At 44.1% G+C, this 12,749-nt stretch overlaps 1 protein-coding gene across 5 annotated transcripts in view; it reads right to left on the bottom strand.

Annotated features, from left to right (window-relative positions):
* PRKCQ (protein kinase C theta) overlaps positions 1-12,437 on the bottom strand; it is a 167,473-nt gene extending 155,036 nt beyond the window's left edge. Inside the window, exon 1 of one of the 5 annotated variants that reach the window (XM_004480070.3) lies at positions 12,311-12,437. The gene's annotated coding sequence lies outside the window, so the exon portion shown is untranslated. The other 4 variants (XM_058282440.2, XM_071210076.1, XM_058282438.2 and 1 more) reach the window with 4 other exon arrangements.
* Between the last annotated feature and the right edge of the window lie 312 nt (positions 12,438-12,749).

Genomic DNA, 12,749 nt, shown 5'->3' with positions numbered 1-12,749 from the left:
ACAAGGAGTGCACCCCATAAAGAGAGCCATCCAGTGCAAAAGAAAGTGCAGCCTGCCCAGGAATGGTGCCACACACCCAGAGAGCTGACACAACAAGATGACGCAACAAAAAAAGAAACACAGATTCCCGTGCCGCTGATAAGGATGGAAGCGGTCACAGAAGAACACAGCGAATAGACACAGAGAACAGACAACTGGGGAGGGGGAGGGGGAGAGATAATAAATAAAAAATAATAAATCTTAAAAAAAAAATAAACATAACGCATTCCTGAGGGAATGAACCCTTGTGAATAGGACCTTTTGATGAGGTTACTTCAGTTAAGAAGTGACCCAACTGAATCAGGACGCGTCTTAAAAAGCCACAGAGAGAAAAAAAAAATGCAAGAGGGAGCAGCCCGAAGCGGAAAGACATGAAAATCCTGAAGAAGCCAGGTGGGGCTGCCACGCACATTGCCACATGACAGAAAAGCCAGGACCAACGGTGGCCTGCAGCCAACTTCAGAACGCCACAGTCTTCTGGGAGAAAGCGTCCCCTTGATGAAGCCTTGACTTTGGACTTCTCTTAGCCTCAAAACCATGAGCCAACTGATTCTTATTGTTCAAGTCAACCCACTGTATGGTGCTTGCTTTAAAACTAGGAAACTGACACACTCTGAATTTGCCTATACTAGATACTTCATATAAGCAGAATCATGCAATATTTATTCACCACAAATGGTGAGATAGGAGTCTTTCCCCTGAATCAAGTTGCCTTCCAGCATTTTTAAATGTGTCCCATCACCTTCGGCTCTGACTTCCCTCTGGAATATATTTAAATACAGTAATTCCAGAGATCCACAGGCAAAAACTCCCAGGGTGGAAAGGATTCTACTTGTGAAGACATTTAAATCACTGGATTGGGATAATTTTCTCCTACCACTTAGCATGCTTCCTGTAGGCATTACAGGTTCTAAAATCTATGGCTCATTTATTTACCCCATAAATATTTATTGAGCACCTGCTATGTGTCAGATCCAGTGCTAGACTCTAGAGATTAAAAGAAGAAAAATGTGAATTCTTCCGTCATGCAATTTATCATTTATTGGCAAAGTCTAAAAGTAAACAAACAATGGCACTATAGTAGAGAACCTGTATTGTTTGCTGTGTGTCACATGCTGCTAAGTACTTTACATAGATTATCTCATTTGTGCTTTGAGAATATGCTGGAGGAAACCAAATCCTGATTTGGAGCAAGAGAAAAAACTTTCTAAAGGAAAAGACATATAAGATGGAGACTGAAAGATGTATAGGAATTAGCAAAAAGAAGCAGGAATTCAGAGACTGGGGAGAATATTCCAGGAAGTAAGGAGAAGTGTGGAACCTGTGAGGAATTCAAGAGACTCAGTCTGACTGGACTGGAATGTGATATAAAGAGATGAGGTTTGAGATATAAAGAAAAAGTAGATCAACCAGAGCCTTCTAATTCATGTTAAGGGGTCTGGGCTTTACTCCAAGAACACTGAGTAGCCACTGAAGAACTGAAAGTAGAGGAGTGACATGACTGGATCTGGGTTCTAGAAAGATTATTCCAGCTGCAGTGAGAACACTCCTTTATAACGGAGAAGAATTACAAGGTCATGGCAGCAATCCAGGAAGAGAAATGGTGGTGACCCGGAAACAGAATAGAGGTCTGAGTAGAGAGGTGGGAAAGGGTGGTGGAATAAAGAAATATGCAGGACGGAGAACTAATAGAACTTGGATTGGATGAACTATGGAGGTGAAGGAGAAGGAGTCAAGGAAAACACCCAGATTTTGTGCCATTGTCAAACACAGAAAAGAAGGAGAGGAGAAAAATCTGTGGAAGGAGGAAGAGAAAGGTGATATGTTCAGTTTGGGACACGTGATGTTAGATACATGAATGAACTATCAGAAAAAGGACCAGGAGGAATTTGGGTAGGCGTTAGATAGTAGAGGGATAAGGTTGCCCAGGGAGTTTAAACACCAAGGAACATTCACCTTCCAGGGGATAGAAAGGAGAGAAAGAGCTTACAAAGGAAGTTGAGAAGAGGGCCCAGAGAGGGAGGAAGGAAAACGGGAGGGGAACCATTGAATCAAAGGATGATGATGCTCCCAGAATGCAGGCGTGCTCAGTAGCATGGACTGCTGCAGCAATGCCAAGCAAGGTAGGGCTGGAATTTAGCAATGGCATTGGAGTGGGGTGGTTTGGGATGGGTAGCAGAAACAAAACTAGACATCTGTGGGCTCAGACATGTGGAGTGAGGATATAGAGGCAGTAGCATAGAAAACACTTTCAGGAGTTTGGTTGTGAAGAAAGGAAAAAGAAGAGGCAGGAGTGGGAGGAAGACACAGAAGGATGGTGTTTTTCTCCCTAAGAAGGGAGGGGCTTGGGCATGTTGAAAGCAGTGAGACTGGGGAGATAATGCAGGAAAAAAGGAAAATACAGGTGAGAGAGGAGACATTGGAGAGAATGAAATTCCCAAGAATGAAGAGGCAATGGCTTCCTGAATATCAGGGAGTGAGGCATGTTTTCCATTGTGAAAAGTGGGAAAGGACAGGAGGGTGGACAGTCAAAGTTAGGTTTACAGGCTTGGGTTCACAAGGTCAGGGTGGTTCTCATCCAGACAGCTTGCATTTTCTTAGTGAAGCAGGAAGCAAGGCAATCTGCTGAAAGCAAGTGCATGTGGGGGCAAGAGAAGTTCTCAATTAGGAAGCAAAGAACTGACCAGGGAAACTGACCTGGTGGCCAGGAAAGCCTGAGAACCTAGGCAAATTTAGAAATTGTGGACATCCTGAATTTGCAAAGCTGCACGGTTTTCCCAATAGAACCCACCAGCCTATGCATAGATATTGGAAAAAGTAGACAGTGGGATTCATGGTCCCAGTGACCTCAGATTGAGACAATACATCGGTTCATATGCCAGTTCCTGTGCTCCTGGGAGAAGCATGGGGACAGCTTTGGTAGAGGGGAGGATACTCATTTTTTATCTCTATCTACTTCAAGCTGACAAATCTCCAATCCATACAAAAAATACTATTTCTTCTAAGCAATCTAGTTCTTTAAGGAGTCCATGAGGTAAGTCTCAAAGTTTTTATGCTTCCTGACAAATTAGAACTTATTGTTATAGCACTCCTTCCCTGTGAAAACGTCTTCCCCAGCCAACCTATCAACAAGCTTTTGGAATACAACCCATGGAGGCATAAAAAGAATGTTAGATTAGGAATCAAGAGACCAGGATTCTGTGCTGTTAATCAGCTGTGTGACCCTTGATCAACTTTCTTAACCTCTCTGAATCTCAGCATCTCCTCTGCAAAATGTGAGCAATCCATTTATGGCACAGGGCTTTAAGAGTAATGACTTGGGAAGCAGACTTGGCCCAGTGGTTAGGGCATCCGCCTACCACATGGGAGGTCCGCGGTTCAAACCCCGGGCCTCCTTGACCCGTGTGGAGCTGGCCCATGCGCAGTGCTGATGTGCGCAAGGAGTGCCGTGCCATGCAGGGCTGTCCCCCGCATAGGGGAGCCCCATGCACAAGAAGTGGGCTCCATCAGGAGAGCCGCCCACTGCAAAAGAAAGTGCAGCCTGCCCAGGAATGGCGCCACACACAGAGAGCTGTGACAACAAGATGACGCAACAAAAAGAAACACAGATTCCCATGCTGCTGACAACAACAGAAGTGGACAAAGAAGACGCAGCAAACAGACACAGAGAACAGACAACTGGGGCGGGGGGGTGGGTGGGAAGGGGAGAAAAACAACAACAACAAAAGAGTAAATGACTCGATGTAACCAGGACACTGAGCCTAAGGCTCAACAAATGTCACTTTTCTTTTTATTTCTCCTTCCTCCTCCAGCCCTAAATGTATATGGTTTCATGACTTAAAAGAGAGATACAGAAAACAACATGCCACAAATCTATGATTTTCAAATGTTTAAGACATAGATTTTAATATGTCCCAAACCATACAATACAAAATTCTATGAAATGATTATCTTTACTAGATGAAGTGCACTCTAGTATTTTTTGTTCTCATCTCTTTAAGTGGTTGAGACATGCTTGTCTCAAACCATAAATTAATCTCTTCGTTAATGAATGGCCTGTGTCTTACCATTTGAAAAATACTGTGTAAGCTGCTTGCTTTTGTAGAGTTGGAAAAAACCTAGAGATGCACCATAGAATGAAAAACATTGAAGACTATGGCCCAAAAATGTCTCCCAAAACTGCATGCAAGACAACATTTCAGTTTCTTTCATGGAAGACTTGACTTGGCCATTGCCTGGACTGAGGACAGTTGACACACCTGGCTGACCATGAACTCACTGGAGTTGTTTAGCTTTGGAAACTCACTCATGCCTTGGCAGCAGGCTACTTACTGGGCACTTATTCTAGCTTCCACTCAAACAGTGTGAACAAGACAGAGGGCTAGAGATGGGCAAGAGGATAAGACAGCCAAGTGCTTTCAAAGATCTGCTGTTTGCACTTTTAACTTATGAATGTTGGTTTAAAAACAACTCACCAAAATGGGCTGGGATGTAGAAGTGGTGCATCACGTCATGAGAACAATAGCTAGAGGCAGCAGTGGACCAATGTAGTGGGTCAACTCTCCTCCCCTTGCCTTTGACTTCTTTTTTTTTTTTTTTTTAACAGTTTTCTCTTCTCCAAACCTGTGTTTTATTTACATGTCTCTATCATAGTATTTTAGGACTAGAAGACTGTCTCAAGAAAAGAGCAGGTCTTCAGAGAAAGAGTTAGTTTTATTTGATGCTTACTAAGGAGAGGCATTATACTTTAAATCAGGGGCTCTTAACCTTTTTTGTTCCATGGACCCCTTTGCCAGTCAGGTGAAAACCACGGACCCCTTACTAAGTCCACACTATACTGTGTATTATTTAATAAATATATCACACACGCACCAACACATCCCCACGAGAATAATGTTTTTTTGAATTTCAATTCAGGGCAGCAGATTTGGCTCAATGAATAGAGTATCCACCTACCGCATGGGAGGTCCAGGGTTCAAACCTGTGTGGTGAGCTGGCCCACGCGCAGTGCTGATGTGCAAAAGGAGTGCCTTGCCACGCAGGGGTGTCCCCCACATAGGGGAGCCCCATGCGCAAGAAGCGCGCCCCATAAGGAGAGCCGCCCAGCGCAAAAAAGTGCAGCGCCGCACACATGGAGAGCTGATGCAGCAAGATGACGCAACAAAAAGAGACTCAGATTCCCAGTGCCACTGATAAGAATATAAGCAGACACAGAAGAACATACAGGGAATAGACACAGAGAGCAGATAACTGGGTGGGCGGTGGGGGGAGGGCGGGAAAGGGGAGAGAAAGAAATAAAAAATAAATCTTAAAAAAATGAAAAAAATTTAAAAATTAAAAAAAAAATCCAATTCAAGCTCACAGACCCCTGGTTAAGAATCTCTGCTTTAAAAACATTATTTTACTTACTTCTTATACCAATTCTATAGTAGCTTATTATGCCTGTTTCATGGCTAAAGAAACTGAGGCTCAGAGAGGTTAAGTATCTTTCCCAAGGTCACCTGCTTACGAAAAACTGAAGTCTGGATTTGAATCCAGGTTTTTCTCCCTCCAAAACACTGATTATTGACAATTCTTACTATTTCATTACACTGGGGGTGGGGGTGGGACTGTAGACAAAATGAAGAAAGGCTGGCAAGAAAGGAGAAGGCCTGCTCTGAGGTCTGAGCAAATATTTACCATGCATCTTATAAAGCATAGGGCCTGAGCTTTGAGCAATGCAAGGTATGAAGATAAGAAGGCCATTGGGTAGTATAATGTTCCACCACCACCAATAAAATCAGTCATTCTCCATTTATAGATTGAAACATAGAATACCAACAACATAAAGTTTCCTTCATATTGGCACATCAATTTCTGTTGAAACTCAATCATTGCTAGGAAGAATAAACCTTTCAGCCTAAACAAATCTGAAACATTGTAGGGTGACTGCAGAAGGAGAGTAAGGGATGGCATATCACTCAAAAGTGAATGCAAATAACAGTGCTTAGAAATCACCACTGTCTATGACAGGCGCTAGTACATCACTTGACGTCTCTCCTTTTTTTTTTTCCAATATTTTTATTTTTGGCTTCTCTCATTTTATGCTTGCCATGACCTTGTGAGAGGGGCATTTTCTCCCCATTTCACAGACAGGAACTGAGGCTCAATAAGGTTAATGATCCAAGGTTATGTAGCTGGAAATAGGCAGAGTCAGAGGGAAACCCCCTTAAGCTCCAAAGAGCTTTCTTGAACTTTTACACGATGGGTCAAGGTGAGGCCAGCGGGCGCTGGCAGGGCTGTTCCATGTCAGGTATACCCTGGCCACTGCTAAATTAGAGCCAAGTCCACAGACTTTCACATTCTCGTGACTTTCTCAGATCCTTGCCACAACGCAGCGTGAGAGGCAGAGAAGGAAGATGATGTTCTGAGCCCAAGGCCCAACATGAAGGTAGGATTCAAACTTTGTACCTCTATTTCCAAGTCCTCACATTTATGCTCTTACTTAAAAAATTGTTAAACTGGTCCAAGCTTCATTCACCTTCAAAGACATGAGCTAGGAGGCTTACGTGGAAAGGTGCTTTGGTTAGGTTACAGTCAAGCATCTCGGAGGCCTCCACGTACATGAGAGCCCAGACAGACTGCACAAAGCGTTCCAGGGCCTCAGTTTTCGATTAGGTCAAACCCAGATGCTTGATCTAGTGACAGTACATCTTGGCATGAAGAGTGAAGGGGGGTCAGTGAAAAATAGTTCCAAGATGTACATCCCACATTGCACATGGAAAATTTAGATTCCTTGCTTTGAGATTTTCTGCAATCAGGGCTGTTGAATCCTCAACAAAAATTTGGAAGGAAAAAAAGAAACCCTTTTCTTATATCTGTAGCAAAGAGCACAGAGAATGCCAAGACTTTCTGAAATGCTGGAGTTTATATCCATTGGTAGAGAAAACCTGTTCTTTTTTTTTTTTTAAGATTTATTTATTTATTTATTTCTCTCCCCTCCCCCACCCCCAACCCCAGTTGTCTGTTCTCTGTGTCTATTTGCTGCGTCTTTCTTCTTTGTCCGCTTCTGTTGTTGTCAGCGGCACGGGAATCTGTCTCTTTTTGTTGCGTCATCTTGTGTCAGCTCTCAGTGTGTGCGGCACCATTCCTGGGCAGGCTGCACTTTCTTTCACACTGGGTGGCTCTCCTTACGGGGGGCGCTCCTTGCGCGTGGGGCTCTCCTACATGGAGACACCCCTGTGTGGCACGGCACACTTTGCGTGCATCAGCACTGCGCATGGGCCAGCTCCACACGAGTCAAGGAGGCCCGGGGTTTGAACCGCGGACCTCCCATGTGGTAGGTGGACGCCCTAACCACTGGGCCAAGTCCGCCACCAAAAACCTGTTCTTAAGAGAGGGTCAAACGTGACTTTAAAAGGTTGAGTCTACATGCCAGTTTCCCCAGGGCAATCTGGGCTTACACCAGTTATCCCAGCCAGATATTAATAATGACTAAGAATCCCCTTTCACTCCCAAAAGTATCCCATTTTGGATGATAAATTATATGGTTCTCCTGCTAATCAGACTTTGAATGATCTAGCCTAGCTGTTTGCAACAAGAACCACCACACACTGAAATACACTGTGCAGAGGGCACTGGTTTCCTCACAACATGACTATGAACGGAAACATTATTCCCTTTGTTTTACAGATGAACTGATTAAGGTCACACAACACATTAGTGGGGGAGGGGGAGCACAGAGTTCAACCAACGCTATCTGATTCCAGAGCCTCTGGGCTTACCCTGTCATCATCTCCCACTTACCTGCTAAACTCAAACCAGACTCTTCCAATCACTCACTAGGATGATGCTCACGTGCCCCCAGGGCTGTTCTGCAAATGTTCCTACTGGCTGCCTCCACCTGTCTCACTGCCACTTACCCTTCAGGTCACAGCTTAGCTGTCACTTTCTCTGAGATGTAGTCTCAGATCCCTCAAATCTAGATGCACCCATAGCACCTTGGATGTCTCTTATCATGATGCTGAGACATTCATTCTGAAAGTATTTATCAAGGGCCTGCTATGTACCTGGCCCTTTTGTAGCAGCTGGGGATACAGATACAGACAAAAGCCCAGCCCTCATGGAGCTTATATTCTAGGAGACAAGAAGTAAGCAAACAAATATATAATAGAGTTATACATCATAGTATTATCAACTGATATATAATAATATAGGTTCATGAGGCAACTGTCACACTTCACTACAATTTCCTGTTTAGTTGACCTCATCTACCCCGTGAGTTACATGTGTGGGTCTGAGGCTCACAACAGATTAGTTATCACCTTTGCTTTTCTCCCCACTGTCCTGGGAATTTGTCTCAATCTGATAATACACAGAAGATAATTAAACCTCCAACTGATCTTTTGCAAAAGCTCTGTTCCACTCATTTCGAGTTATTAGTACCAGTGCCATGTTTACTTTATTATCTACACCCATTCTCTAGATCATGAGATCCTTCATGTAGGTGGGATAACCCATATATGAGGACATTTTTTTTTAAAATCTTTTAGAAGTCTCTCTTGCCTGTGGTTTCCCTAGTCCTTTAGGGCTGCTTGAGTAGAGTCCTTCCAATGATTTTCCCTAGGCAAAGGTATATAGATATGCAGTGAAACAGGAAACAACAATTTATTCAGGTGTAGATTAGCCCAGAGATTCCTGACATTGAGCATCAAATAATATGGCAAAAAATTAATTGGTAGCCTTTTCAGCTCTATGGTCAACAGTAAGTGGTTTATAGCAAGTTGTGAGACAGAGCTGGAGACTCCTGAGTTTACCACTTGCCAATTTTGAGACGTGGACAAGGGTCTTAACTTCCCTAAACCTCATTTTCCTCATCTGTAAAATGAGTATAATGAAAATAATACCTAATTTATAAAGGCGTTGTGAAGATTGAGGTAGCAATGCTTATTAAGTAAATAAATGAAATTCTGAGTATAATATCTGGCACTTAAATTTTAAGTAATAATTTCTCAGTAAAACCATCTTTTATGATTTCGGTTGGTTATGATGATGATGATTAGCTTAATTCAAAAGTTAACATCAACCTACAACAATCTGTTGAAGGATGTGTTGCCAAAATGAGTGACTTTATCTGCTAATTTAATCTCAGAGCTGAAATCTACCATTCTGAGCTCAAGGTCATCTATTCCTAATTTCTGAAACCTCTGATTCTCATTTCACCCCAAGAATATGTTCAGATGACAGAACAATCATAATTTTACTGTATATAAATGTTTGGCATGTTAAAATAACACACATTTCCATCATTGCAAAGAACACCTTTTAATTCACCTTTTTGGCTTAACAACATGTTCTATGAGTTTCTCAGTCATCATTTCTACCTTAACATCTAGAACAGGCATGGAAAAACAAAGCTAGATGCGGCTTTAAAATGTGACACTTGAGTTTTAAAATAATGGACAAAAATACAAAGAATGATTTTAATACTCTTTATGTCACCATCACAAGACTAATTTCCCTGCTTTTAATTGAAAACATATATATTTGGAAACGTGATACATCTGTGTTTTCTGAGATTTTTCATCATCCAACAATATATTATTTTTAAGGATTTTGGGAAATATTGGGGAGAAAAGAAAAAAAAAAAACATTCAACTGTACAAAAGGGAAATGACCTGAATTCAAATATATTTGAACTTGTTATTGTTAAATTGTCACATAGGTTTTTCTTATATCGCTAATATTTTGGGGGCAACCAATATAATCAGTATCTCTAAAACACTAAATGCATTAAAAACATGAAGTCCTAATTCTAATCCTGTTTGAAAGAAAGGCAAATGTTGTATAATTAAATATTATAAGGAGATTTGCCTGTGGAGGTTTACTCCTAAATTCCAGCTACAGACTTGTACTATAAGCCTACACTCTCAAAGGAAAATCTTGGGCCCAGTCCACAGGGAATTTCAGATAAAACATCTAATTCATAACACAAAAGAATTTGGTCTTTTTCCAAAAAGAGAATATATTACAATGGAATGAGGAAACTTTATAGAAATGACCAAGGGCAAATGGGCTATTCAAGGGGGCTTCAAATAACTATTGTGAACAAGAGAAAAAGAATGTTGGTACTGAAAGAGATCTTTGAGACAATGAGACCTGAGGTGTGAATAATTTAATAATATCTCTGCAATAACAGAATGAGAAATGAAACATCAGAGAATGAAATCAAAGTTGCGATAGCTGCAACTTGTACATTAAGTGCAGACTTGAGAATTTCTGTTGTGAGGAGGTAACACTGGTAGGGAATCAATGTAGAAATGTGCCCTAGCATTACTTGTCATCCTGAGCTACCAAAGCATAAGACTGGCGGAAGTGAACATGACAAAGCAGATGGTAACGAGAACCCTCCCTGGAAGTTTATATTTTGAAAGTCTAGAAGACAATCGCAGGAGGCTGAAATGAATGCTGTGATGCTGAACGCAGGTTACTCTTGAAATCAGAGATAAAAGTTCAGGGGAGCAAAAAAAAAATCTTAATTTCGACTTAATTGCTATCTTGGAGGAGTTTCACAGCTGAGGCTTTGAAGGTTTTAGAAGATATTCCTATGCTGTGTCTTTAAATATACATACATTCAATCAGCAGAAGAAAGGGACTAACAAGTACATTCTTTGGCAGACACCTGCATCAAACAATGGCACTGATATCTGAGAGATGTTAAACAGCTGTACATAAACGTCAAAAGGAATTTGCAACCCATTTAGTAAAAATATCACCCCCCTTCCCACTAGACACAGCATTTTAAAAAGAGATTAACCATCCACAGTAAGCCTGCCATTTTATAAGACTTATGAATGATAAAATTAGGAAAAAATGAACATGACGATTCATAAGGTTGGGCTAGGAAGGGAACTCAAGACCTTATCTACGATTATCTTTTAAAGGTCCCCTGGCCAGGAAATGTCCAGTGGTGACCACGGGTGCTAGAGAATAATGCAGGGAAAAGGCAACAACTCAGACAAGCTGCTATGTTTCTTGCTTCTTTCACAGAGCCCCCTGACTCCCCATGCCTTCGAATTCTCTTTGGCAAAAGAAAGGTACAAAAATACCAGGAGTGGATAAAATTCAGGGCCTCAGAACTCGTAGGCGTTTCATAAAACAATTCAACAGTTTTGGTATGTGGTCAGAAAAGGCACCTGGCACTTGAAAGCCCTGGACGCTCTGTGGATGGCTTATTTTCTCTACTGCCGGTGTTCAGTCAGTTCTCATTCTTCTCTTCACCTCACTAACCCCCTCCTCGTCAGTTGGTGTGATTACTGAATAACCTTTTATTATTAGCACCACATTGGGTCAGCATATTTGTGGGACAGCCCAGGAGACAAGGAGGCTCTGTGGTGTCCTCCTGGCAGAAAGAACCAGAATCGCCCTGTTGAGGCAGCCTCTGGGCCTTTCTTTCATGCCAACAGGGACGGTTCCCCATCTGAATCCTCAGGCTTCTGCATTCACAGGCAGTCTCACCGTGAGAGCTGCGGCTTCACAAATCCCCCCAAATAATGATCTCTAACTATCCCGTAACATCCAGCCCCATAGCCTGAAAACCTCCAGCACCCAGAATTTTTTTTGTCCTTTGGTAGCAAAGACCTGCCGGGCCTACTACCCCCAGCACCAAGAAAAGAAACTTGGTTTGTTTAGAAGAACTGGCAGCAGTGTCCCCTGCTCTAGCAAAATTCCCAAGGAAACAGGTTCATCTCTTCTGGGGACAGGTTGTCACCTCCATAAATAGTTCTTACAATTTTTTTTTTTTTTTTTTGCCAAGAATATAAACACTTTCCATCTTTTTCTCACTCCCCCTCCATTCCCATTAGTGCAGGTGAGAAGGAAAAGCAGGAAAGAAGCCGGGACCCCTCCACCCCTCCACCCCCTCCACCGGTGGCCTCCGCAGGGCCAAGTTCGGCAGCATCGTGTGCAGGCAGCACCCGAGAAACCGGAGGAAAACGATTACGAAAAGTTTTCTTTTATCGAGCTCTCTTTTCATCTTGTCAATTTCGTTCTCACTCCCGCTTCCCGCAACCTTGAACCCTCTTCCTGGAACGTTTCAAAGACAGAGGGGTGTTTGCTATCCCCACCCCCCCCCCCCCCCCCCCCCCCGATCCTTGCACCTCGCAGACCACGGAGCCTGGCCGCCCTGGGTCGGATCCGGGGCCGCTCTCCGCACCCGCTTCCCTCCTCCAGAGCCCGGCCGTCCCAGCCCGGGCGCGCCGACCAGGAGCGAGCGGCGGCGCGGAGACCCTACCTGGTCGGAGGCCGCCGGGCAGCCGCGCGTGGGGCGGCGGGGTCGGAGCGCGGCGGCGGCGTGGCTGCTCCCCGGCGGCGGGCTGCTCCCCGGCGGCGGCGCTGCTCCCCGGCGGCGTGGCTGCTCCTCGGCGGCGCGGCGGCTGCTCAGAGGCGTTGCTGCCCCGCGGCGGCGCCGAGACTGGCGCTGCGCCTGAGCGCCCCGAGTGGGTGCGCCTCGCGCTGCACGGCGCTCGCGACCCCGAGAGGGCCCCGTGCGCGGCACTCCGAAACACCCACCCCTAAACCTGCGCCTTCAGCCCCACGCGGGCACCCCCGAGGGCTTTCTCGTCTTCCTCTTGTCTTCCTCCCTCCGCGCTCTCCTCCAGGCCTCCCTCCGCGCTCACCACTGCCTTCTCCACTCTAAACTCGAATACCGGCCGCCCCCGGCGCCCTGGGCG

This window comes from Dasypus novemcinctus, chromosome 20 (genome assembly GCF_030445035.2).
Source record: "Dasypus novemcinctus isolate mDasNov1 chromosome 20, mDasNov1.1.hap2, whole genome shotgun sequence".
Taxonomy (NCBI): domain Eukaryota; kingdom Metazoa; phylum Chordata; class Mammalia; order Cingulata; family Dasypodidae; genus Dasypus; species Dasypus novemcinctus.
Note: the sequence above shows the minus strand (reverse complement) of the source record. Positions and strands in the feature narration are given on the sequence as shown.